The sequence below is a fragment of the Scyliorhinus torazame genome, chromosome 11, assembly GCF_047496885.1.
Source record: "Scyliorhinus torazame isolate Kashiwa2021f chromosome 11, sScyTor2.1, whole genome shotgun sequence".
NCBI classification, from domain to species: Eukaryota; Metazoa; Chordata; class Chondrichthyes; order Carcharhiniformes; family Scyliorhinidae; genus Scyliorhinus; species Scyliorhinus torazame.
Window position 1 is genome coordinate 92,575,006 of NC_092717.1, and position 27,058 is coordinate 92,602,063.

The 27,058-nt window shown below is 51.8% G+C and overlaps 1 long non-coding RNA gene across 1 annotated transcript in view; it reads left to right on the forward strand.

Annotated features, from left to right (window-relative positions):
• LOC140385386 (uncharacterized) overlaps positions 1 to 27,058 on the forward strand; it is a 222,477-nt gene that overhangs the window by 133,403 nt on the left and 62,016 nt on the right. Inside the window, exon 2 of the long non-coding RNA XR_011933350.1 lies at positions 23,784 to 24,289. This is a non-coding gene — a long non-coding RNA (uncharacterized lncRNA). The remainder of the gene's footprint in view (positions 1 to 23,783; positions 24,290 to 27,058) is intronic.

Genomic DNA, 27,058 nt, shown 5'->3' on the forward strand with positions numbered 1-27,058 from the left:
TTGCTCTTTCCAAGGGTCGGTGCAGACTCGAAGGACCGAATGGCCTTCTTCTGCACTGTAGGAATTTTATGTTTCTACGATACTGGGCATAGACATCAAGTATTCCTTAAATACAGACAAAATGAAGATTAAAAACACCTTTAGTAGACCTGTTCCTTTATTGCAGAAGACAAATTTAAACAACAATAATCGGCAAATTAATTCAGGAATGTCCAAAGAATAATTAAGAAATGTTTCAGCTGTGACTCAAAATATGATGAACTTCCCAAAGTGGAGAGGCATGATCCTTGAAATGACATATGAGATAGAGAATTATAAGGTAGATGATCAAGACAATGATGAATCCAAAAATATATATACTGGTCACAAGGAGTTTTAGTTCTGTGATGAATCTGTTAGTGGCAGACTTGTTTAACTGTGATGTGCTCGATAGTTCTTGCCTTCAACAGTATGTGGAACATATTTATAACAGGATTGATTAACATGACATTCAAAACGTTAAGGCCCATTTCTCACAATTAATTGGAAAATCACCACTTTCAACTGATAGAAGTAAACAAGACACGTTGTACCTCATATGCTCATTGGTTTTGTGATGATGGTGTTGAGGAACAGAATACAATTGATTGAACACTCGATAGTGGTAATGTGAGCGATCGGGGCACACAGGGCAGAACCAGGAAATTCAAGGATCAATTTCCCAGACTGGGTACTCAGATGGCATATGTTTGGTGAATGGGGGAATGTGACAATTGTGGGACAGTTAGAAAAATCTATAAGCAATTTTAAATATTGGTTGAATATTCAGGCTGATAGTCCAGAAGAAAGGTCCATGGAGCAGCAAAACGGGCTGCAAATGGAGAGTAAGAAAGCACAATGCAAGTACAGATAGTGAATTCAGAAATGACTCTTCCATCAAAAAATGATGACATATCAGAGAAAGACCTGATAATTGCAGTGACAGTGTTGGCATATCTAAAGGTGCAACTCGAGACCATAGCTTGAATAGTTTAGATAATGAAATAAAGGCTACAGAACAGCCTTGGATCAGAAATAGAAGCAGAAATCCTTCTGAAATAAGAAGTGCCAATAAACATTGAAGATAAACTAATAAGAGAGGCAGAACAAAGTAAATTAAATAGTTGGAGAGAGTTTGGAGTTTATTCTGAGATGCCAGGTAAAGGACAACTAGTTTCTTCACATGGGTTGATTTGTACTGAAAATTTCCCTGCAGATGAGAGTTATAAGGTCAAAGTGAGCTAATTGCTCGGTGTTTTGAAGAATGGCTGGGTGATACGGATGTTAGAATGGACTCTCCCACTGCTGGAAAGGTAACTGTTGTGTTCTGTGTTCTTGTCTTGTAATGAATCTACAGAACTGCTGGTGACTTCGCGAATCCGAATATAAACATAGTACATACATCATTTCCATCCCTAACAAGTCCCTCCTACCCTTAATAGAAAATAGCCTAACTTCCTCTTCCCCCCCCTTAGATTATTGCCTCTGCTGACAATTAATTTTTCCCAAAGAAGTCGATAAACGGCTGCCACCTCCGGACGAACCCTAGCGTTGACCCTCTAAGGGCGAACTTGATTTTCTCAAGACTGAGAAACCCAGCCATGTCGCTAACCCAGGTCTCTGATTTTGGGGGCTCCCGAGTCCCTCCATGCTAGCAATATCCGTCTCCGGGCTACCAGGGAGGCAAAGGCCAAGACGTCAGCTTCTCTCGCCGATGGACTCCCGGAGCTTCTGACACTCCAACGATCGCCACCTCTGGACTCGGCCCCACCCGTGTTTATAGCGCCGTGGACATGACATCTGCAAAACCCTGCCAGAATCTCCTAAGCTTCGGGTATGCCCAAAACATATGGTCATGATTTGCTGACCCCCCCGTACACCTCGCACACCTGTCCTCTACCCCAAATAACTTGCTCATCCGGGTCACCATCACGTGTGCCCGGTGAACTACCAGAACGATGATTTATTAATGTACATGTGGTAAGGTAACGATCAGAATCTTATACAGACCAAGTTATTACAAAGTTACATTGGACTCTCCTGGAACTATACTTATGTGCGACTGTCCTCGTGTACGCCTTACAACCTTCTGCTGGTAGCCGGATGTCACCTGACTGATGTCTGACGCCACCTGCTGGTGGGAGGTCATTGCTGAGTACATGTAATATTATCTACAGGCATATCACCACAGTCATCTTAAAAATAATTTTCAATCTTTTGATCTCATATTCATGGGAGCATAGGCCAATCAACATTATAGTCGTGTTTCTTCAGGGTGATACTTTTCATAGAGAAATGTTTCTAAAATTGCCCAAAGAGGCAGTAGATGCTGAAGGAAAATCATGAAAACTAAACACAAATATCTAAGGACTGAATAATGCTTCCAGGGTGTGGTAATTTTCAGTGAGATATGTTTTGCTGAAAATAAATTGTGCTAAGTTCCTGCAACTTTTTATTGTTTTTCATTCAGGCATTTTCATGATGCATGTTGATGATTTCTGATGGGGTCAAAGTCCAATCCTCTTCCTCACCTTGTGGTGCACTGTGGCAGGCGTTCATCTGTTTCCATAGCTAGTAATTCATGGCACTGGTCACTAGTGTGTAGCCAGGGGCTTATAGCTTGAGGGGTGCCACACCACATCAAGTGTGGTTGACCAGGAATTTCTCCTGCTCTTACTACCAGTTATTGGTGCGTTTGGAAGGATTTGCAGGTTGACACTCAACCTGTTTGACCACGTTATGAATCTACCGTTCTTGGCCATAAAGTCCTGGGGTGGGACTTGAACATCTGGCTGAGAGGCAGGGACACTACCCACTGCGTCACAAGAACTCCTCTTATGGAGTGGTACTGCAAAATTTGAGAAATGTGCTCTGAATAAAATTTGAATAGAATTTAAAATTGGGAGTCAAGCTTGTGCAGCTTTTAAATATATTAGTTTAGATATTAAGCAGAGTAGGTGCAGAATAACTTTAAATCAATAATCATATTTTGAGAGTGTTACTCCCATCTCAGTTGATCATACTAGATCATCAGAGAAACTGATCTGGTATTTAAAGAACGGACTACAATTGACCCTTTCTCTGTTATTACAGTTTCATTCACTGTTTCTAATATACTCGATGCAGTCTAATGCACCAAGTCACACCTCTACATACTACAATTCACCCTTTTTCAGTAATTATTGAATTAGATGATGGGTGGGAGTCTTCGTTGGCTGAAGCTAAAATCAGGAAACCCAATTGGATGGAGAATAGGTCCCGATGCCAAAATCGTGGCGAGGGCTGATTTGACGCCAAATCACTATTCTCCGTCACTTCGACAGGCGTCAATGCGGTCCGGAATGAACGTGCAGTAAACGCCGCTTGCATATCATTAGCGGGCCTGACCCGGTATTTTCCGGAGCCTCTGCGATTCTCCACCTCTGATGGGGCAAGTTCCTGATGGCGTGGTTCACTTGTGCTTTTAAAAATCTTGAAACTGGCTGATGAGGGAGAGAGAGGAGGTAGGACACGGAGAGGGGCGACTATTGACTGCCAGCCCAGACATTGTCAGGGCTGGCTAGGGTGGGGGGCCTGCCAGGGCCGGGGCTGGCTGGGGTGGGGGGCCTACCAGGGCCGTGGGAGGAAAGAGGGTGACGAGAGAATGGGCCACGTACCTGGGGTGACCCTCCCACGGGTGGTATACAGGTGCGGACCGCCATTACCGCGGCCTGCAAAACAGCCATCTTTCTGCGCACCCCACTGACCACCCACCTTGGTGTCTGGTTCTGCAGAGTGACACCAGCCGTACGGGGTTCCCAATCCCCTCCCCCCACACCCCGCCCTCTGCCACCCCAGCCGCCACCCGCCGGCAGAGCATCAGGCAGCCCACCCAGGGCAATGCCTACTGTAGCCCCCAAGGGGGTGCTGGACAGGACCACGATGCGTACTGCTGGCACGGGCAGCACCAGCCGACGGAATGGGTGCCAGGGCCAGAGTCCCCACGGTGCCGGGCAACGACGGGGACAGGGTGCGGAGATGGGGGAGGGGACATGCGGGGACAGAGTCCGCAATTCCAACTGGGACGACAATGTAGCCCATTGGACCTGGTTGCGTACGGGAGGTCCGCACCATGTTAACATGTCAGCCTTTCACCCCCTGCAGACAATGGATATTGGAATTCAACAAGCAATGCTGGCTTTCCTGCTAGTCGCCGCAGCCCTGGGGGATGCTATGTGGCTGTACGAGCTGGAGCTGCTCAAGGAGGTGTCATGATATTCAGATAAACATCATGGTGCAAACACACATACACACTGATGGACAGATCAACGGACCAATCAACACACACGCAACATCACAGCCAATCACCAGTGAGAGCAGACACACTATAAAACGGGGACCACCACAGTTCCCGTTCATTCCAGCAGGAGACAGCTCAGGGCACAGAGCTCACAGCTTGCCACTCAGACATACACCATGTGCTGAGTGCCTCTCTCAGATAGTGTTAGGGCTGGGTCCACAGGTTAAAGGGTAAAGAACGAACCACCGTCATAAGTTTACAGATGTTGTTATCACGAGTAATAAAACAGAGTTGTACCATCTGCAACCGTGTTGGTTCATTTGTATAGCGGAACACTCAACATGACATGGTACCAGGATCCAGCAACTGTGAGACCTACCTACACATCTTCAGGAATCCGCCATCCTGCGCCATGGACACCATCAGCCCGCCGCAGCCGCTCCAAATCGCTGGAAACCTCGGCGTCAACTGGAAGCTGTTTAAACAGCGCTTCCAGTTCTTCCTAGAAGCCACAGAAAGGGAGAATGCTTCGGACACCAGGAAAATCGCCCTCCTCCTCTCCACGGCAGGGCAGCACGCCATCCACATCTACAACTCCCTGGTGTTCGCGGAAGGTGAGGACAAGACGAAGTACAAGACGGTCATTCTTAAACTCGAACAACACTTCAGCGCGAGGTAAATGAGAGCTTTGAGAGATACCTCTTCCAGCAACGCCTGCAGGGTAAGGATGTGCCTTTTCAATCATTCCTAACACACCTATGTATCCTCACGCAGTCCTACGGTTACAAGGCCACCTCCGATTCCATGATTCGGGACCAGATAGTTTTTGGGGTCACCTCGGGCACCCTACGCCAGCAGCTCCTCAAAATTAAGAGCCTCACCCTAGCCACCGCCATCGAAGCCTGCGTCCTCCATGAAAACGCGACCAGCCGCTACTCCCAATTCCAGGCGGCCGAATCGGCACGGCAGGGGTCCTACGCGGCCGAATTGGCACGGCAGGGGTCCTACGAGGCCGAGCGGGTCCAGTCGATCGAGTTCCTCCCGGCCCGCGACCCGGACGAGGGCGGCCATTTTGCGCGCTTTCCGCGGCCTCCCACGCTTGTACGCGCCAAAAGAGACGTCGACGCAGAGGGATGTGACGCACAGGCGAGCTCTACGCAGGACCGAACTGCGCATGCGTGATGGCACAATGAACGCCGTGACGTCACGACGTGCGGCAACTGTGGATCCGCACATTTAAAGCGGCAATGTCCAGCAAAGAATCGACAATGCCTCCGCTGTGGCAAGATGGGCCACTATGCTGCCTGCTGTCGAGCAGCTCAACTTGCCAACGCTCCCCAATTCCGCCAGCCTCGTAGGGACGTGCGGGCCATTCAGCCTCCATACTCCGAGTCATACCCTGACGATATACAGACCGGTGATACTGACGACCGGGAAGCCTTCCGCGTTGCGGTCATTGATACAAACAAAGAACAAAGAACAAAGAACAAAGAAATGTACAGCACAGGAACAGGCCCTTCGGCCCTCCAAGCCCGTGCCGACCATACTGCCCGACTAAACTACAATCTTCTACACTTCCTGGGTCCATATCCTTCTATTCCCATCCTATTCATATATTTGTCAAGATGCCCCTTAAATGTCCCTATCGTCCCTGCCTCCACTACCTCCTCCGGTAGTGAGTTCCAGGCACCCACTACCCTCTGCGTAAAAAACTTGCCTCGTACATCTACTCTAAACTTTGCCCCTCTCACCTTAAACCTATGCCCCCTAGTAATTGACCCCTCTACCCTGGGGAAAAGCCTCTGACTATCCACTCTGTCTATGCCCCTCATAATTTTGTATACCTCGATCAGGTCGCCCCTCAACCTCCTTCGTTCCAGTGAGAACAAACCGAGTTTATTCAATCGCTCCTCATAGCTTATGCCCTCCATACCAGGCAACATTCTGGTAAATCTCTTCTGCACCCTCTCTAAAGCCTCCACATCCTTCTGGTAGTGTGGCGACCAGAATTGAACACTATACTCCAAGTGTGGCCTAACTAAGGTTCTATACAGCTGCAACATGACTTGCCAATTCTTATACTCAATGCCCCGGCCAATGAAGGCAAGCATGCCGTATGCCTTCTTGACTACCTTCTCCACCTGTGTAGCCCCTTTCAGTGATCTGTGGACCTGTACTCCTAGATCTCTTTGACTTTCAATACTCTTGAGGGTTCTACCATTCACTGTATATTCCCTACCTGCATTAGCCCTTCCAAAATGCATTACCTCACATTTGTCCAGGTTAAACTCCATCTGCCATCTCTCCGCCCAAGTCTCCAGACAATCTAAATCCTGCTGTATCCTCAGACAGTCCTCATCGCTATCCGCAATTCCACCAACCTTTGTGTCGTCTGCAAACTTACTAATCAGACCAGTTACATTTTCCTCCAAATCATTTATATATACTACAAAGAGCAAAGGTCCCAGCACTGATCCCTGTGGAACACCACTGGTCACAGCCCTCCAATTAGAAAAGCATCCCTCCATTGCTACCCTCTGCCTTCTATGGCCTAGCCAGTTCTGTATCCACCTTGCCAGTTCACCCCTGATCCCGTGTGACTTCACCTTTTGTACTAGTCTACCATGAGGGACCTTGTCAAAGGCCTTACTGAAGTCCATATAGACAACATCTACTGCCCTACCTGCATCAATCATCTTAGTGACCTCCTCGAAAAACTCTATCAAGTTAGTGAGACACGACCTCCCCTTCACAAAACCGTGCTGCCTCTCACTAATACGTCCATTTGCTTCCAAATGGGAGTAGATCCTGTCTCGAAGAATTCTCTCCAGTAATTTCCCTACCACTGAAGTAAGGCTCACCGGCCTGTAGTTCCCGGGATTATCCCTGCCACCCTTCTTAAACAGAGGAACAACATTGGCTATTCTCCAGTCCTCCGGGACATCCCCTGAAGACAGCGAGGATCCAAAGACAAACCGGATGTCCCCAAGCAGGACCCACCAGCCGATGCCAGGGAACATCGTTAATCCGGGTGATGAATGGTGTGCCACCCTAACGGTCAACCGATCACCAATCACATTCCGTTTAGTCACTGGTGCCTCCGCCAACCTTATAGCATGGTCAGCCTTCTACGCCTTGAAGGTCAGACCACCGATTCGGCCATCCCATTGTCAGATGGTCGACTACAACGGAAATGTTATCCCGGCCATGGGATCCTGCCAGCTCCAGGTGACACACAATGCATACACAGCCACACTGTCCTTTGAGATAGTTGGATCATCGAAGGACTCCCTGCTAGGCGCACAGGCGTGCAAGGTTCTCCACCTTGTTCAGCGGGTACACACTCTGTCTCCAGAAGGCACGTCAGACTTCCCGGATGCAGAATTTAGGGCACAGCTCCACTCGCTCCTCGCCCACAACCAGGAGGCATTCGAGGGCATGGGCACACTGCCCTACACTTACAGAATACGGCTCAAACCAGACCCCACCCAGGTCATTCACGCACCTCATAGCGTCCCAGCACCACTCAAAGGCCGCCTCAAGCAGCAGCTGCAGGATCTCCAGGACCAAGGAGTGCTTTCCCGGGTCACGGAGCCCATGCCATGGGTCAGCTCCATGGTGTGCGTTAAAAAGCCCTCTGGTGAACTCCGGATCTGCATCGACCCGAAAGACCTGAACAACAACATCATGAGGGAACACTACCCCATACCCAAACGGGAAGAGATCACGAGCGAAATGGCCCGGGCTAAAATTTTTACAAAGCTTGATGCCTCAAAGGGTTTTTGGCAGATTCAACTGGATCAGTCCAGCAGAAAGCTGTGCACCTTCAACACTCCTTTCGGCAGGTACTGCTACAACAGAATGCCGTTTGGCATCATCTCGGCATCCGAGGTATTTCACAGAATCATGGAACAGATGATGGAGGGCATTGAAGGGTTGCGCGTCTATGTTGACGACGTCATCATCTGGTTCACCACACCACAGGAGCACATCAGTCGTCTCCATCACGTCTTTGCTCGGATACGAGAACACGGCCTGCGCCTCAACCGAGCCAAGTGTTCTTTTGGCCAAACTGAGCTAAAGTTTCTGGGGGACCACATATCCCGGTCAGGAGTGCGTCCGGATGCAGACAAGGTGAGTGCCATTACAGCCATGCCGCAGCCGGCAGACAAGAAGGCAGTGCTACGCTTTCTCGGGATGGTCAACTTCCTGGGGAAGTTCATTCCCAACCTTGCCTCCCACACAACAGCTCTTCGCCACCTAGTGAAGAAGACCACGGAGTTCCAGTGGCTGCCTGCACACCAGAAGGAATGGGAGGAGCTCAAAATTAAGCTCACCACAGCCCCGGTATTGGCGTTCTTCGACACTTCTCGAGATACGAAGATCTCGACTGATGCCAGCCAGTCCGGCATTGGGGCGGTACTCCTGCAACGGGCCGACACTGCATCATGGGCCCCGGTCGCCTATGCCTCGCGGGCCATGACCCCCACAGAACAGCGCTATGCGCAGATTGAGAAGGAATGCCTGGGTTTGTTAACTGGCATAGATAAGTTCCACGACTACGTGTATGGTCTCCTTCAGTTCACCGTGGAAACCGACCATCGCCCCCTGGTCAGCATCATACAAAAGGACCTCAATGAGATGACCCCTTGCCCCCAGCGCATTCTGCTCAAGCTCCGGAGGTACGACTTCCAACTGGTCTACACCCCGGGAAAGGATCTCATCATCGCGGATGCCCTGTCCAGAGCAGTGAGCACACCGCCCGAATCGGAGGGGTTCGTATGTCAGGTCGAAGCGCATGTGACCTTCACATCGGCCAATCTGCCAGCTAATGATGCAAGTCTGGCCTGTACTCGCAGGGAGACTGCGGCTGACCCCCTTCTACAACGTGTGATGCGCCACATGACGGGAGGGTGGCTCAAAGAACAGTGCCCACAATTCTACAATGTCCGGGATGACTTGGCCGTCATTGACGGTGTCCTCCTAAAGTTGGACCGGATTGTGATTCCAAACAGCATGCACAGGCTGGTCCTCGAACAATTACACGAAGGCCATCTTGGGGTTGAGAAGTGCAGGCGGAGGGCCCGAGAAGCTGTATACTGGCCGGGCATCAGCGACAACATCGCCAACATAGTGCTCAACTGCCCCACCGGCCAAAGGTTTCAGCCGGCACAACCCCGAGACGCTGCAGCCCCATGAGTTGGTAACGTCCCCCAAGGCGAAGGCGGGTGTGGACCTTTTTCATGCGCTCGGCAGGGACTACGTCATCCTTATTGATTACTTTTCAAATTATACAGAGGTCATAAGCCTACACGATTTGACATCATCCGCTGTCATCAGGGCATGCAAAGAAACCTTCGCTCGCCATGGCATTCCGCTCACCGTCATGTTGGACAATGGGCCCTGTTTTGCAAGCCAAGAATGGTCTTCTTTTGCTGCTTCGTATGGTTTCACACACGTGACGTCCAGCCCTCTGCATCCCCAGTCAAATGGCAAGGCGGAAAAGGGCGTCCATATCGTCAAGCGGCTCCTCTGCAAGGCTGCTGATGCCGGATCGGATTTCTATTTAGCCCTGCTGGCCTATCACTCGGCCCCACTATCCACTGGCCTCTCACCAGCCCAGCTGTTGATGGGTCGTGCCCTCAGGACCACTGTGCCGTCCATTCATGTTCCTACACCCGACCATGCTCCAGTACTGCAAAGGATGCGACAGCAGCGTGCTCAGCAGAAGGTGGCACATGACACTCGGGCACGCCCTCCTGTTGTTCCTGATGTCGACTTCGTGGAGCTTCCTGCCACCATGCCTATTCCTCTGTCGCCTGTGGCCAGGCCCATTCCTCAGCTGGTGGATCCTGACCCACCCTTGAAGCGGTCAACCCAAATTCGTCGCCCACCTACTAGGCTGGACCTATGAGCCTGTTTGAACGTTGGACTCACTAAAGTGTCATGCCACAATGTTAATATGTTTCTCTTTTTTGTCGTTACAGGAGTTTGTTTTCGATGTTTGATGATTACACTTGTTTTGTTTATGGTACAACCTCGTTGCTACGTTGCACCTGACACCTTCCTATGTATATAGTTTAGCCTCATGTACATGTTGTAGATATTGCACACACACATTCAGCTACACTCAGTACACACCTATATTTATTACCACATTGGCACATATTCTTGTAAAAAGGGGGGATGTCATGATATTCAGGTAAACATCATGGTGCAAACACACAAAAACACTGATGGACAGATCAACGGACCAATCAACACACACGCAACATCACAGCCAATCACCAGTGAGAGCACACGCACTATAAAACGGGGACCACCACAGTTCCCGTTCATTCCAGCAGGAGACAGCTCAGGGCACTGAGCTCACAGCTTGCCACTCAGACATACACCATGTGCTGAGTGCCTCTCTCAGATAGTGTTAGGGCTGGGTCCACAGGTTAAAGGGTAAAGAACGAACCACCGTCATAAGTTTACAGATGTTGTTATCACGAGTAATAAAACAGAGTTGTACCATCTGCAACCGTGTTGGTTCATTTGTATAGCGGAACACCCAACACGACAGGAGAAAGAAGCTGTAACAGTGGAGCATGCAGCAGCGGAGTGGGCAGCAGAGGAACAGGAGGCAGCTGCCCAGAATGGAGAGCCGGCCGCCCAACAGGCCGAGGAGGAGGAGATGGTGCAAAGGACGCACCGCTTAAAGTCTCGCATGTACTGGCAGCGCCTGTCATTCGAGGTCCTGCCGGACTGGGCATGCTTTTGAAGACTCCAGCTGAGCAGGGACGCAGTGAGTTCGACATATCTGCCAGATCATGGTGTACCTGGCACCGCGGGGGTATGGGGGAGGATACCCACTCCCAGTGGCCATCAAGGTGACAGTCGCCCTGAACGTTTACGCAATGGGGTCCTTACAGGCGCCAAGTGGGGACCTTCCGGGATCTCACAGACCTTGGTGCACAGGTGCACCCATGCAGTCACGGAGGCCCTATATGCCCAGGTGGATCAATACATCTACTTTAATGTGGATTGAGCCCACCAGGATGCAGCAGGTTTCACCGCCTTTGCCAACATGCCCAGGTCCAGGGGGTGATTGACGGGATGCAAGGCCCCCTACAAGCACCTGCAGATGACAAGCCGTTCTACAGAATCCGAAAGGGGTTCCACTCGATGAACGTGAAGCTGATATGTGACCATCAGCTGCGCATCATGCACATCTGTGCCTGATACCCGGGCAGTGCGTACGATGCCTTCATCCTAGCACACTCGATGATTCCTGACATGCTTGAGACACTCCCCCCACCTCTGACCTGGGGGGAGGGAGGGGTCTGTCTCCTGGGTGACAGAGGTTATCCACTGCGATCGTGGCTAATGATATCTACCCAGAGGCCACAAACCAACGCCGAGACCCGCTACAATGACACCCATGTTGCATGGAGCATGATCGAGTGGTGCCTAGGTCTCCTGAAGATGCAGTTCAGGTGCCTGGAATGCTCTGGAGGGGCCCTCCAGTATGATGCTGAGAGGGTTGCCCGCATCATGGTGGCCTACTGCGTCCACCACAACATTGCACCACAGAGGGGCGATGTGCTGGAGGAGGAGGATGAATGGCAGGCCTCATCCGATGAGGCGGATGCGGGCAAAGGATAGGATGGGCAGGACATGGGGGCCAGACAGGCACGGGAAGCCACACGATGCGCCTGGGCCAACCTCCAGGTTCACTGACGAGGGGGCGTGGAAGGAAACCTGCTAGAGGCATGGACATTGTATCCCATCCCACACCCTCCCCCGGAAACTCACTCCATGATACATACCTGCTACACTACCAGCTGCGGGCCCTGGGTTGGCAGTAACACCAGGTCTGGTCCATGGGATGGGGCATGATGACAACCCGCTCTGCGATGAGTTGTGGTGCTCCGCTTCTTTTGACAATGTCTGACTCCTGCCCACGGTAGCACTTTCCACCCTCCACCTGGGTGATCTCTGCATGCGAGCTGGCCATTCCATCACATCGAATTCCTGGAGTGATGGTGGTGGAGATGGTACGGGGGTGGGAAGAGAGGGGAGCGGAGGCGGGGGGAAGCCCAGGCCACCCACAATGCCCACCCATTCCTCCTCCCTGCCCACCACCACCGCATCCCCTCTCTGGCCAGCCCAGAGCTGCCCACCCCTCACACCCATCTGACGGAGCACCGAGGCAGGTTGTAATAGTGTGGACAGGTGTTTAATGTGACAACATATATGCAGATTTGTGCCCTAGCCCGTATCACTAAACTGTGCCCTGCATCCGTGCCAACTTAACTGGTATCTAACTTTCTGGCCTTACGGTACATCAGAAGTGTGGACGGCCTGCTGTGATTCCTGACCTGGGTCCCCATGGTGGCCGTCTTCTGGGGCGACGGGGTCTGGATGGGCCTGTAATGATACGTCTCTTGACTGGGATGTAAAGCAGTGTTTTCAGACTTTTTTCCGAGGATTCATTTTTACCAGGCGACCAACCTTTGGGACCCAACCTGGCCGATCTTTGCTGCCCACGCTGGCTGACCTTCGCGACCCACCATTTTCTCTTACCTTGGAGTATGGAGACTCCATCTGTCCAAAGTTAAGCTCCACAGCACAATTGTAGCACAGAACATGAGGAAATAAGGCTCTGTCAGCGAGACTGTCTTTCCCAATCCTAAATGCGACACCTAGATCCTGACCATTCTTGGAGTAAGAGACTTCCACTTCACCAGCATCAAAGTTCAGAAAGCAACCAATCACATCATCCTGCCCGAACTTTTTGCAGCCGGCTTTTAACAATGCCGGCTGCGAACGGCCTTCAAAAAGGCTGCGAGCATACAAAAAAAATGCGGCCGCACTGCGCATGCGTGCCCGTTCATCAGCGCACACATGCAAAACTCTGCGCATGCGCACCGATGAGCGGGCACGCATGCGCAGTGCGGCCGCATTTTTTTAATATGCTCACAGCCTTTTTGAAGGCCTCAGCAGCCAGCATTGCTAAAAGCCGGCTGCTGCGGCTGTGGCACGCAAATTTGCGCAATTGGGAGTGCCGTGATGGACTGCTCCGCGACCCTCCCGACACCCGCCTGCGACCCACCCTCGGGTCGCGCCCCCGACTTTGAAAATGCCTGATGTAAAGAGTTAAACAAGTTAACGATAATGCTTCTTACCACTAAAGGGAACCACAGAACAGTCATATATATATATATATGTATATATATCATGTGACTTCGGGGAATCTGGGAGTCACGAGTTAGGAGAGAGCTGGATAAGATAGGGAGGCATGAGAGAGAGCAGTTGTACTTGAGAAACTCTGCTAGTTAGAGATAGCATAGTTCAAGAGAGAAACCTTCTAGTTTAGGAATGTGATCGAATCTTAGTTTTCCAATGATTTTTTAAAATAAATTTTAGAGTACCCAATTCATTTTTTCAGTGCTACCACTGTGCCACCGTGCTGTCCTGTGATCGAATCTTAGTTAATAGTGTAAGAAATTTATAGTTTTGTTTGTTAACAAAGCTTTGTGTTCTTTATTCAACACGACACATCCGAGCCATCCAGGTGAGGCAAAATGAAGAAAACAGAGCCCTGCTGCTGCTCAGGGTGCTGCCTTGTTCTGCCTGCTGCCCACCAGATGGACTAGGAATCGGAGGGGGAAATCTGAGGTGCTGCAGTGTTCAGGCACCTCCCCTGCGGGAGTCACCGACATGCACCCCACCACTTCCTCCTCCCTCAGGGTGCCCAATGGCCCCTGCGCTACTCCATGGGACGGGGGTGTGAGCGGAGCTATCCCCTGAGGCTAGCCCGCCACCTGGTGCTGCCAGTCCCGGAGGCACTCTCTGGTCTCTGTAATGTCCAGGTTGGCTCTGGCACATGGCTGCCTGTGAGGCACCAGCCCTCTCTTAGCCTCGGCCAACACCTGCACAGAATGCCCCAGGCCATAGCTAAAACCGTCGCCCCAATGCCTCCACCGTGGATGCCACCCTTGCAGTGTTGGCCTGGGTGGCACGCATGGTCAGCACCACCTCCTGCTCCTGCACGTGGTTGGACTCCTCCAACTGCACCGCAGGTGCTGGATGTTCGCCGACAACCCCTCATGTAGTCCCTGGCTCTGCGATTGCATCTCCACAATCGATGGAACTGTCCGTTCCAAAAGCCCGAAACCCATCTGGACGGCAGCTAGTCCCTGGGTTCGGCCCGCCCTCTGACCTTCCACCCACTCGGGAGTTCCTTCCTCCACCTTATGTACCGGAGCAGCTGTGTGATGAGCACCAGACAGTGTCCAGGAGGCTTTACACTAAAGTGCCCAACTGAGGTGAGTGTCTCTGGGATGGTGGAGGGTGTTGGAGACAGCTGTGACGGGAAATCCATGTCATCCTCAGACTCGTGCTGCGGGTGTCCTGAGTCTCCGGTGGAGGGCTGGCGTCCAAGATACTCTCCTCATCAGTGCTCTGCTCACGGAGGTCTCCGGCTGTGGCACTGGCTGGGGGCGGCGGGTGCCGGATGGGCCCACCCCATTACCAGTAGGTCCTGCAAGACACAAGACAAGACACATGATTGGACTGCAGGCCGGGGAGGAGTGGGGGTGGTGGGCATCGGGTGAGGGTGAGAGTGGTGTGGGGGGGGTTTGCACACGTGTCACAAGGAACTGCAACTCAGCAGGGTCTTACTTCCTTGCCCGCAGCCAACCTCCACCCCAGCGACCTACGTTTCCTCCGGCCCCGACCACTTTCAGGGCCCTCTGCTCTGCCATGATCAGGGGCCACAGGTCCAGTGGCCCCCCTTCAGTTTTCACCCGCTCCTAGCAGGTATGAACGATCTTCTCCTGCAGGGGACGACGACGGAAAATGACAATGTTAGACAGTCCGACGCATGCAGCCCAGGGGGTGCATGGCTTCAGTGGCCCGGGCATCCGGCCATGGTGGCCGGTATGGCTGCCGGAATGTGGTGCAGGGTGGGGGTTCGAATGCCCTCGGTTGTGAGGTGGGTCGGGATAGGGGGGTCTGGGATGCGGGTTGCTGTCTACAGACCCTGGCCGCCGTGAGGATGTTGTGCAGTTTTTTACAGCACTGCTGGCCGGTCTGGACAGTGTTGTTGGCAGTGCTTACCGCCTCTGCGACCTGCGCCCAGGCACGGTGAATGGTGGCAGCTGGCAGCCTTTCCTCCACTGTGTCCAGGAGGATCTCCAGCTCAGTGTCTGTGAATCTTAGGGCCGCTCTCCTCACTGCCTTCCCAAAGGCTATGGGCGTAGAAGGGCCACCTGGGCCACATTTCCCTCAGCAACTGGGACTTGATGTCGAGGCCCTCAGCCATGGTCATGACTGAGCCATGCCTTGGACACCACGACTTAAGACATGTACTTCGTGCTCCAGGCTTTCCACTGCGCACGCCACCCTGGCAGTGTTGGAATCAGTGCCACGCATTGTCGGCTTCATCTCCTGCCACTGAAGCCTTTGGGATTCCTCCAATAGGCCATGCACTCACTGTAATGTCGCTGATATACCCTCCTGAATCTCATGGCCATGCCCCAGTATATGCATCAGCTCTGGGATAATCTTGTCCAGAGGCTCGGCATCTGACTGGAGCCAAGTTGACCACTGACATTCCAGCAGAGCTCTGAATGCTGTCTCCCTTGGATGTGCATCAGCAACTGTGCGGTGATCACCAGATTGTATCCCAGAAGCCTGTCCACTAATATTGCCCACCGAGAGCAGCATGTGGAGGGGAGGGGGTCGGGTTAGGGGGGGATTGCTGCCTCACGGCGCCGAGGTCCCAGGTTCGATCCCGGCTCTGGGTCACTGTCCGTGTGGAGTTTGCACATTCTCAGGGGCAGCACGGTGGCACAGTGGTTAGTATTCATAGAATCATAGAATTTACAGTGCAGACGAAGGCCATTCGGCCCATCCAGTCTGCACCGGCCCTTACAAAGAGCACCCTACTCAAGCCCACGTATCTACCCTATCCCCGTAACCCCCACTTAACCTTTTTGGACACTAAGGGCAATTTAGCATGGTCAATCCACCTAACCCACACATCTTTGGACTGTGGGAGGAAACCAGAGCACCCGGAAGAAACCCACGCAGACACAGTGAGAACGTGCAGACTCCGCACAGACAGTGACCCAGCCGGGAATCGAACCTGGGACTCTGGGGCTGTGAAGCAACTGTGTTAACCACTATGCTGCCTAAGGCGCTGAGGACCCATGTTCGAATCCCGGCCCTGGGTCACTGTCAGTGAGGAGTTTGCACATTCTCCCCGTGTCTGCGTGGGTTTCACCACCACAACCCAAAGATGTGCAGGTTAGGTGGATTGGCCACATTAAATTGTCCCTTAATTGGAAAAAATAATTGGGTACTCCAAATTTTTTTTAAAAGAGTTTGCACATTCATCCCGTGTTTGCGTGGGTTTCGCCCCCACAACGCAAAGGTGTGCAGGGTGGGTGGATTGGCCACACTAAATTGCCCCTTGATTGGAAAAAAAATTCAATTGGGTACTCTAAATTATTATTTTTTTTTAATTATTGCCCACCGAGGTGTGAGCCTCTGTGAAGGTGGGGGTGAAATCTGCAATGCCTCGATGGTGGGCTCCTTGGAGCTCTCCTCCGAGGTGGTCTCTTGGGTGGCCGGGTTGGCGGGGGGGAATAACTCCTGATGGCCCGGCCTCATCTGATGGAGATCCTGTGAGACAAAGAACATGAGCTCAATGAGAAGGAATGATCAGTTTGCTAACATGAACAACTCATTTGAGACAGGTCACCTGGCAGTGGATCCTCACCTCTGTGGCGCAGGCCAACCTCGCTGTCGGTGATTGCTCTCTCCTCGGTCAACCCCGTGATCCCTAGGGTCTCTTCCTCATAGGGGGTGAGGACTCGGACCTCTGGCATCCCGCCCCACCACCCCCTTTTTGGCCCTTTCCTGCTTATTATGCGCTATCTTCTTCTGACGGGGCAAAGAAAGTGCATTGTGAGCTGCATGATTGATGGGTCAGGAGGCTATAGCAGGTGGCATGTGTGGGCACCACACCTGGACATGAAGGCGTTGTGCTGGTGGGTGCCGAGGGTTCTAAGGAACAAGCACGAAGATCAGATGTGGGGAGGAGTCAGCCACTGATTTGTGAGGGGGACGGGCAGCCGGAACTGATACCAGGAGAGAGGTGGTAGCTTACTCTTGCAGCTCGTCTTCTTCCTACATTGGACGGCAGCCCTCCCAGTCATACTGCTCACACTGACAGCCACTGCCGTTGCCTCCCTGGTGGCAATACTGAACCTGTTGCTGGTTCTCCAACCCACTCGGGGAACAGGGTGACCCTCCTCTCATTCACAGCGTCTGTGGTGTTCTTTGTGATTCTGTTATCAGGATGGATGTTGTAGTGTTCACAAAGACGACAGAAACTAAGTTCGTTAAAAAAGCTAACTTTTAATTGCACTACTTATTAAAGCTTGACCACTTACTCATACAGTAAACAATCTATTAATTTATAATCTACACTCTGCTAACACTAGTCTCTACACTCTATCTATAACTGTACTCTACACCCTCTCACTGCTCCTCTCCAGCTTTCTCCAGTCTTCTCCCAGAAGCCTGTGAGTCAGTGCTTTATATAGTTCTGCATCTAGCTCCACCTAGTGATTAATTATGATATGACATTACCCCTTCGTATTCTGAACATTTCACATAATGTCACAGTGTCGAGAAGCCTTGTGAGGTCTGTATCGCTAAAGCGAGGTGCAGATGTGCGCATTGACATGCTTGTGTGTTGACTGGGGGTGAATGGCGAGGGGACATTTAAAAGCAGCTCCATCTTGTTAGCAGCGAGAAGTTGAGGCACGAGTCCAGTAAATCAGACAGTGAGACAGCCAGTAAGAGCGCGAATCTCATGGGGGTTTATTTTTGGCACTAGGTTCTGTTGAATGCAGGCCGCGATCTCGCCAACACGGCCGTCGAGAAACACCCTGTCAAATGTGTCCATAATGACACTGACATTTTTCCATTGAATCGTGCCCAAAGAAATTAACTAGCAACTGTAATTATTATGAGAAAACACAAGATAAAGTGCACAAAGTTGTGAGAAATGCAGTTGTTTCCCACTATTTTACAGAAACATATCAAAAGGTGTTGTTTTGATCCATTTTCTCATGAATTTCTGGCAGGTTCCTGGCCATAATTTATTCTATGGCCACTTCCTGATTTTGAGTGTGCTATTTAAGAAGCCTCATGTAAAGAGTTACATTAATTGCTTGAGATACCCTCAATTACGACTCAGGAGAGGAGTTTGATAATACAAAGGCTTTAATAACCAGAAAACCAGACAGCTGCCGAGAAGTGTGCTCACTGCACGCTGCCTACTGAACGTAACCTTATATACAGCTTCCTGGGGGCGATGCCGGAGGCGGAGTCCCCCAGGGTTCCAAACCCAGTCTTAAAGGGGCCTAAGCATTAAAGGTACATATGTATACAGATATCATTCATCACATTCACCCCCTGTTTAAAAAAAAACGCACAGTCCATCGGGGGTGAAGTGGAATTACAAGTTCAGTCTTTTGGGTGGTCTGATTGCCCGTGTCGACCTTCTCAGCTCCAGCGGTGGTGCGGTGGATACGGTCGTCCTCGGTGGTGATATATCAAGAGCATGGTTGTCTGAGCCTTTGCCTGCGTTGGAGCAGACGGGGTATCCGGGGTGACTAGGGTGATTGGTGCCGGCGCCGGCTGGGGGGCGCTATGGGGGGGGGGGCGCTGTCAGAGACGACACCGGTGTGGGGAGGGGAGCGTCGGTGGAAGGGGGGCGTCGGTGGGCGAGCCAGCGGGTGCTAGGTCTCGCAGGGAAACGGTGTCCTGCCTGCCGTCGGGGTGCTCGACTTAGGCGTATTGAGGGTTTGCGTGTAATAGTTGGACCCTCTCGACCAGTGGATCTGTCTTATGGCTCCTCACTTGCCTCCGGAGTAGAACTGGTCCCGGAGTCGTCAGCCAACGTGGAAGCGAGACCCCAGAGGTGGACTTCCTCAGGAAGACAAACAAACGGTTGTGAGGGGTGCCGTTCGTGGCCGTGCAGAGGAGCGACCTAATGGAGTGTAGGGCATCGGGTAGGACCTCCTGCCAGCAGGCGACTGGGAGACATCTTGACCGTAGGGCTAGAAGAACAGCCTTCGAAACTGTTGCGTTCTCCCTCTCCACCTGCCCGTTTCCCCGCGGGTTATAGCTGGTCGTTCTGCTCGAGGCGATGCCCTTGTTGAGCAGATACTGACGCAGCTCATCGCTCATGAACGATGTACCCCGCTCACTGTGGATATAAGCGGGGAAACCAAACAGGTTGAAGATGCTGTGCAGTGCCTTGATTACGGAGGCCGAGGTCATATCGGGGCAGGGGACAGCGAATGGGAAGCGGGAGAATTCGTCAATGACAGTGAGGAAGTAGGTGTTGCAGTTGGTGGACGGGAGGGACCCTTTGAAGTCCACGCTTAGTCGCTCAAAGGGCCCAGAGGCCTTTACCAGGCGAGCCTTGTCTGGTCGATAGAAGTGCGGTTTGCACTCCACACAGATCTGGCAAGCCTTGGTCATGGCCTTGACCTGCTCGGTGGAGTAAGGTAGGTTGCGAGACTCGATGAAATGGGCAAGCTGGGTGACCCCCGGGTGGCAGAGGTCATTGTGGATGGCCCGCAGACGGTCTTTCTGTGCGTTGGCGCACGTGTTGCGGGACAGGGCATCTGGGGACTAGTTGAGCTTCCCCGGACGATATGCAATATCGTACGTGTAGGTGGAGAGTTCTATCCTCCACCTCAGAATTTTATCATTCTTTATTTTGCCCCGTTGTGCCTTATCGAACATAAAGGCGACCGATCGTTGGTCGGTGACGAGGGCGAACCTCCTACAGGCTAGGTAATGCCTCCAGTTCCGCACAGCCTCCACTATGGCTTGTGCCTCCTTCTCGACTGCAGAGTGTCGAATTTCTGAGGCGGTGAGGGTTCGGGAGAAGAACACTACCGGTCTGCCCTGGTTGAGGGTAGCAGCCAGGGCGACGTCTGATGCGTCGCTTTCTACCTGGAAGGGAATGGTTTTGTCCACCGCGTGCATGGCGGCCTTGATGATATTGGCCTTGATACGACTGAAGGCCAACTGAGCCTCAGCCGTCAGGGGAAAGACCGTGGTCTTAATGAGTGGACGGGCTTTGTCCGCATATCTGGGGACTCACTGGGCATAATAGGAAAAGAGCCCCAGGCACCATTTGAGTGCCTTGAGGCTACCGGGAAGGGGAAGTTCCTTAAGGGGGCGTATACGGTCGGGGTCTGGCCCTAGGACCCCGTTTTCCACGACGTAGCCTAGGATGGCTAGCCGTATGTGTGGAACACGCATTTCTCTTTATTGTATGTCAGATTGAGGGCCCGGGCAGTCTGGAGGAACTTCCTCAGGTTTTCGTCATGGTCCTGCTGGTCATGGCCGCAGATGGTGACGTTGTCCAAGTACGGGTATGTAGCCCGTAAGCCAAACTGGTCCACCATTTGATCCATTGCCCTTTGGAAAACGGAGACTCCATTTGTGACACCGAAAGGGACCCTGAGGAAGTGGAAGAGCCGACCGGCTGCTTCGAAGGCTGTATAGGGGCGGTCCTCTGGGCGGATAGGGAGTTGATGATAGGCCGATTTTAGGTTGACAGTGGAGAATACTCGATACTGGGCGATTCGGTTTCTCCATTTCTGCTATGCGGGGGAGTGGGTACACATCGAGTTGCGTAAAGCGGTTTATGGTCTGGCTCTTGTCCACCACCATACGTTGTTTTTCCCCGGAGCGGACTACCAGTACTTGTGCCCTCCAAGGGCTGTTGCTAGCCTCTATGACCCCTTCTTTTAGTAGCCGCTGAACCTCTGACTTGATGAAAATCACGTCTTGGGCACTGTCCCGCCGACTCCTGGTGGCGACGGGCTTACAGTCGGGGGTGAGGTTCGCGAAGAGGGGGGGGGGGGTGGTGCCACTTTGAGTGTCGCCAGGCTACATACCGTGAGCGGGGGCAGGGGTCCGCCGAACTTCAGTGTCAGGCTTCGGTGGCTGCACTGAAAGTCCAGACCGAGCAGCAGGGGGGCGCAGAGGTGAGGGAGGACATAAAGTTTAAAACAGGCGTATTTGGCACCTTGGATAGCGAGGTTCGCGACACAATACCCCGTGATTTGGACCGAATGAGACCCAGATGCGAGGGCGATAGTTTGGGAGGCGGGATAGGTGTGCAGGGAGCAGCATCTTACCGTGTCTCGATGGATAAAGCTCTCCGTTCTCCCGGAGTCAAAAAGGCAGGGGGTGTCGCTGCCGTTGATTTGAACCTGCATCATTGAGTTTCGCAGGTGCTTCAGCCGAGATTGATCGAGCGTGATCGCTCCTAGTTGCGGGCAGTCAGAGTCCTCGGTTGAATCGGACTAGCAAAATGGCCGCCGCTGTCGGTCGCACGTTATGAGTTTTGAAGATGGCCGCCGCCAAGATGGCTACCCCCATGACTCGCACGAGGCTGATGATGCGTCGGAAGTAGGCGTGTCCGGCCTCCGCGCGGCCGTGTTGCAGGGCCTGTGGTCCCGGGAGTTCGATTTCTGGGCCCGATGAGACTTTTGTTTCTGGTCTTTGGGCCCAGCCAGGCAGACCTTTGTGAAGTCCCCCTTCTGTCCGCATTCGCCGCAGATAGCGGAGCGGACCGGGCAATGTGGCGTGAATGCTGGCCTTGCCCACAGAAATAGCATTGGGGGCCCCCAGTGTGAGCGGGTCGCCGCGCGGCGCAGGCCTGAAGCATGGCCGAGTCTGGAGGGGATCGAGAGGGGTTCGCAAGGTCCGTGGAGTACGTGCGGAGATTATGGTGGGCCGCTTCCAGGGAAGAGGCGAGCGTTACCGTGCCTTGGAGGTCCTTCGCTCCGTCTTCTAGGAGCAGCTGCCGGATGTACGTGGATTGGATACCAGACACGAAAGCATCACGAATATGGAAGTTCATGTGGACTTCTGCCGTCGCCTCTTTATGGTTACAGTTCCTGGCGAGCGCGGTGGGTCTCTCCAAGTATTCATCTTGCGTTTCCCCGGAGCGCTAGCGGCAGGTCGAGAGCAAATGTCTGGCGTGTACCTCGTTTATCGGCTTTACGAAGCGCTTCTGTAGGATTTCGACCGCCGTTTCGTACGTCGCAGCTTTCTCGATCACGGAGGATAGTCGGTGGCCCACCCGGGCATGTAGTAAGCTCAGCTTGCGAGGTCCGTCAACTTCAGTCTCTGAGGAATTCAGCAAGGCCTCAAAGCACCGGAGCCAGTATTAAAAAATTTCAGTGGCTTCCGGCGACTGAGCGTCCAAATTGAGCTTCTCCGGCTTTAGACCGCTGTCCTTCATGATGTGGTCTGGTTATTAAATTGAGATACCCTCAATTACGACTCAGGAGAGGAGTTCGATAATACAAAGGCTTTAATAACCAGAAAACCAGACAGCTGCCGAGAAGTGTGCTCACTGCACACTGCCTACTGAATGTAACCTTATATACAGCTTCCTGGGGGCGGTGCCGGAGGCGGAGTCCCCCAGGGTTCCAAACCCGGTCTTAAAGGGGCCTACGCATTAAAGGTACATATGTATACAGATATCATTCATCACATTGCTAAATGAAGTGTGAGAGTGAAGAAAATCAGTAGCCCATTCAACCCATACACTCACAAATCAAATTGCCTGGGGCAGGAATCCTGTCGACGAACAAGAAAGCAAGAAAGAAAAAGATCTATTCTAGATGCAGTAACTTTGTTTTGTGGCATTGTAATTATTTTTGGATATTGGGTTAAAGAAGAACAATGGCAGCAGCCTGAAATAGGGCAGTGTGTAGTGTGCATCACAGTACACTTAAAGCAAGAGAAGCATACATACTTCAACAAAAACTGAGGGAGGAATAACAGAGGATGGTAACATTAGAAATTTTAGAAACAGGAAGTGCTCATTTAGTTTAACAAGCCTGTTGCAATTTGATCAAATAGATCCTGACCGGCAATTGAACTCAGGATGCAGTGACAGCACCGAATCCTGATCACTGTGCCATCATGGAGTTATACTATCAAATATATTTTTTAATAATACAATTTTCCACTTGTTGGTTTTGGTACTGGTTACAAATTTTGACCATTGCAAATATGCCTTTATTATACACTTGCTTGGTCTGAGCAGGAAGCTACAGTAGTGATGTGTACATGCACCATTCTAATGAGGGCCTTTCAAAATTTAATTTTTGGGCAGAAGTCCCATCCAACATCATATCCAGACATTATAAATAGATTGCAAAGGAAGGCCAATTATACTCCCAGTCTAAAAGGGGATAATGAAACAATGACAGTTTTCTAAAAATAATTTTTGTGTTTTAGCAAATATTTCCAGTATTAATGTATATTTAAAAAAAATTAAACAAACATTTTGTGTAAACTATTTATGGTTCACTTATATAGAGTATTGATATTGCTGCCAACTACCATTTATAATATTTTGTCCTGTTTGTTCCAGAGCGACCCATAGAGTGAATGCTGATGAACTGAGAGAAGCAGCTCAGTTTCGAGGGTGAATTTTAACCCTGCCCACCCAGCAAAAAGTAGGTGACCACTATCCGTGTGGAGTTTGCACATTCTCCCTTGTCTGCGTGGGTGTCACCACCACAATCCAAAAAGATGTGCAGGGTAGGTAGATTGCCATGCTAAATTGCCCCTTAATTTAAAAAAAAGAATTGGGTACTCTAAATTTAAAAAAAAGAAAGTAGGAGACAAGCAGTTAAAATGGCCAGTTTAACACCACTGATTCCCCCTTCCTCCCTGCAAGTTGCCAATCCCAATTTCTGAGGACTCCATCTCGGCACCAGTTGAAGGTAGTGGTCCCTTCTTTTAAAAATATTAGTGCCCAATGCTGTCATTATTCAACCACAATTCTAATTGGAGGCCTGTATAAGTCAGATGTTTTCACTCTTCACTATGCCAATCAATTGAGAAGGAGAACTGCAACCCAAGAGGCCAAAACATGTAAGTGGCTTTGACTTTCTTTTACTTTCCTTGTGAAGTTCTCCTGCATTCCCTACTTGGAAACCTTGGGCTAACTCTGCCCTGGGCTTTTTCCCGTCGTTTGGACATAATGGCTCGTAACTTCCTGCGGGATTTGCGACTATAATGCTCATCCTTAGAAGCCTCAGTGATTACGTTTAATGCTTTAACAAAATGTAATACCTTAGTTGATATATGCAAGCCTCCTGTAAGCTAATGTGAACTATCTCTCTGACAGGTATTGCAGAGAATCAATCACCCACCCCTCAGAGTGTACTGCCAAAAGGACATCCCAAAATGATTTCAGAGGAGATGTGTGCCAACACACTGCGCCTAAGCATCTGCTGCTTTAGGACATTGAGCTGGTCAATTAACAATTGTCAAAACTCTCTGCTTCCCCTTCCTCTCCTCCCCCCACTCCGCACCCCCCCCCCCCCCCATCCTTCGCTGCCTCCTCCCCATCTTCCCTACCTTCCCTTTACAAATAGACGGGACCATAAGATATAGGAGCAGAATTAGGCCATTCTGTTCCACGAGAATGACGTCTAATCAATTGCTACAAAAATGAGGATTCGTCACACTTAGTAACAAATTCTCCCCTCCGCCCTCCCAAAAATAAGAGAAATAAATGCCTCCCTGCTCGATTGCCATAGGCAAATTTCAATGCCTCACACTTTTAGTACACCTACATTAAACCTCACTTAAATAGTCTCAAACAGTTGTGTTTAAGTGAGAAAATGTATTTTACTACAAGAAATTTGGAAAAGTTGAGGCAGTGTTATGTCATTGTTTAGCTGAAAAAGTTAAACGTTAAGTTAAATGTTAACTGGTTACAAAGTTTTGTATTTATAAAATAATTTTTGTTAATAAATGTTTTGTATTATACTTTACAAGCTTCTACAAATGTCTTACTGAAACATCAGAACGCAACATCTAATTGAGATCATTATAAATGAATAAGATAATTGAAGTAAACAATGCAGAAACATATTTAACACGGTGCCTGCATGCAGCCCTGAGGCAGCGTCGGCGCTGACGGCTCAGAGAGGCGACGGAGGCTGCAGCAGAGGGACGGGCTGCAGAGGGGCAGGTGGCAGCCGCTCAGGCTGGAGGGCCACCTGCCCGACAGGCGCAGGAGGAGGAGGAAGGCGAGACACAGGATGAGGATACCGCTGAGGATGAGGAGGAGGGGGGAGGAGAAGATGGTGCTATGGCGCCGTAGGCTCCCGATGAGGCCTTGTGTGTACCGGCGCCGCATGTCCTTCGATTACCTCTCGGACAGGGCATGCAGGAGGAGACTCCGGATGAGCCGGGAAACCGTCGCCCATATCTGCCAACTGATGGCACACCTGGCACCGCGTGGGACTGGGGGAGGACACCCTCTCCCTGTGGCCGTCAAGTTATGGTGGCCCTGAACATCTACGCGACGGGGTCGTTCCAGTCGACGAGTGGGGACCTGTCCGGCATCTCCCAAGCATTGGTGCACAGGTGCATCCGTGCAGTGACAGACGCCCTGTATGACATCGCAGCCCGCTACATCCAGTTCCCTGTGGACCGTGCCCACCAGGATGCCCGGGCAGCGGGGTTCGCTGCCGTGGCTGGATACCCATGGTACAGGGGGTGATTGATAGGGTACATGTCGCCATGCGACCACCAGCGGATAACAGGGCGGTGTTCATGAAGAGGAAGGGGACCTACTACATGAACGTGCAAGTGGTGTGTGACCATCAGATGAAGATCCTGCATGTCTGCCCCTGTTACCCGGGCAGTGTGTATGACTCGCTTATACTGGCGCATTCGTTCACCCCCGGCATGTTCGAGTGACACCGCCCCCCCCCCCCCATCCCCCGGCTGAGGGGCTGGTTGCTGGGCAACAGTGGTTACCTGTTGCGGTCGTGGCTGATGACGTCTATACGGAGGCCACAGATCGACGCGGAGACCCACTACAACGATGCCCATTGTGCGACCAGGGGGGTGTGGTCGAGAGGTGCTTTGGGCTGTTGAAGATGCGCTTCAGGTGCCTGGACCACTCTGGAGGGGCCCTCCAGTACCCGTCGGAAAGGGTCAGCCGCATTGCTGTGGTCTGCTGCATCCTCCACAATATAGCCCAGCAGAGGGGCAATGTACTGGAGGAGGGGGAGGCAGATGGGCAGGAGGAGCACGAGGAAGGGCACACCTCTCCAGATGAGGAGGATGGGGAGGGGGGAAAATTGACGGGACATGGGGGCTGGACATGGACGAGAGGCTGCACAACGCCACCGGCAGGGCCAGCGAGCACGGGAGGCATTGATCGCCGCACGTTTCACCAACTAGGGAGGTAGGGGTTCGCAGAGCAGGGGCACTGGCACCACCTCACCACCCACCACCCCCACCTCCCACAACACCCATGAGACGCACCTCCCCCACCACCCACCACCCTCAGCTCCCACACTGCCGCATCACCCGCATGCACACTACCCCTCCATTACACATCCACCTGTGGCACAACGGGCTGGGCTCACATGGTTGCTTGTGGAAGCGGGTGTAGTCCATGCCATGGAGAATGATGACAACCCGCTCTGCAATGAGCTCGGAGGTCCACATCGTTAGACAATGTCTGACGCATGGCCACAGTTATACCCTCCACCTAGGAGTTCCCTGTATGCGTGCTGGACACTCCATCACATGGCCCTGTCAAATTGCTGGGGGCGGGGTGGCGTGGACGGCTGGTGGGGGGGGGGGCACATTACACCCACCGGGGCTCAACGTTCC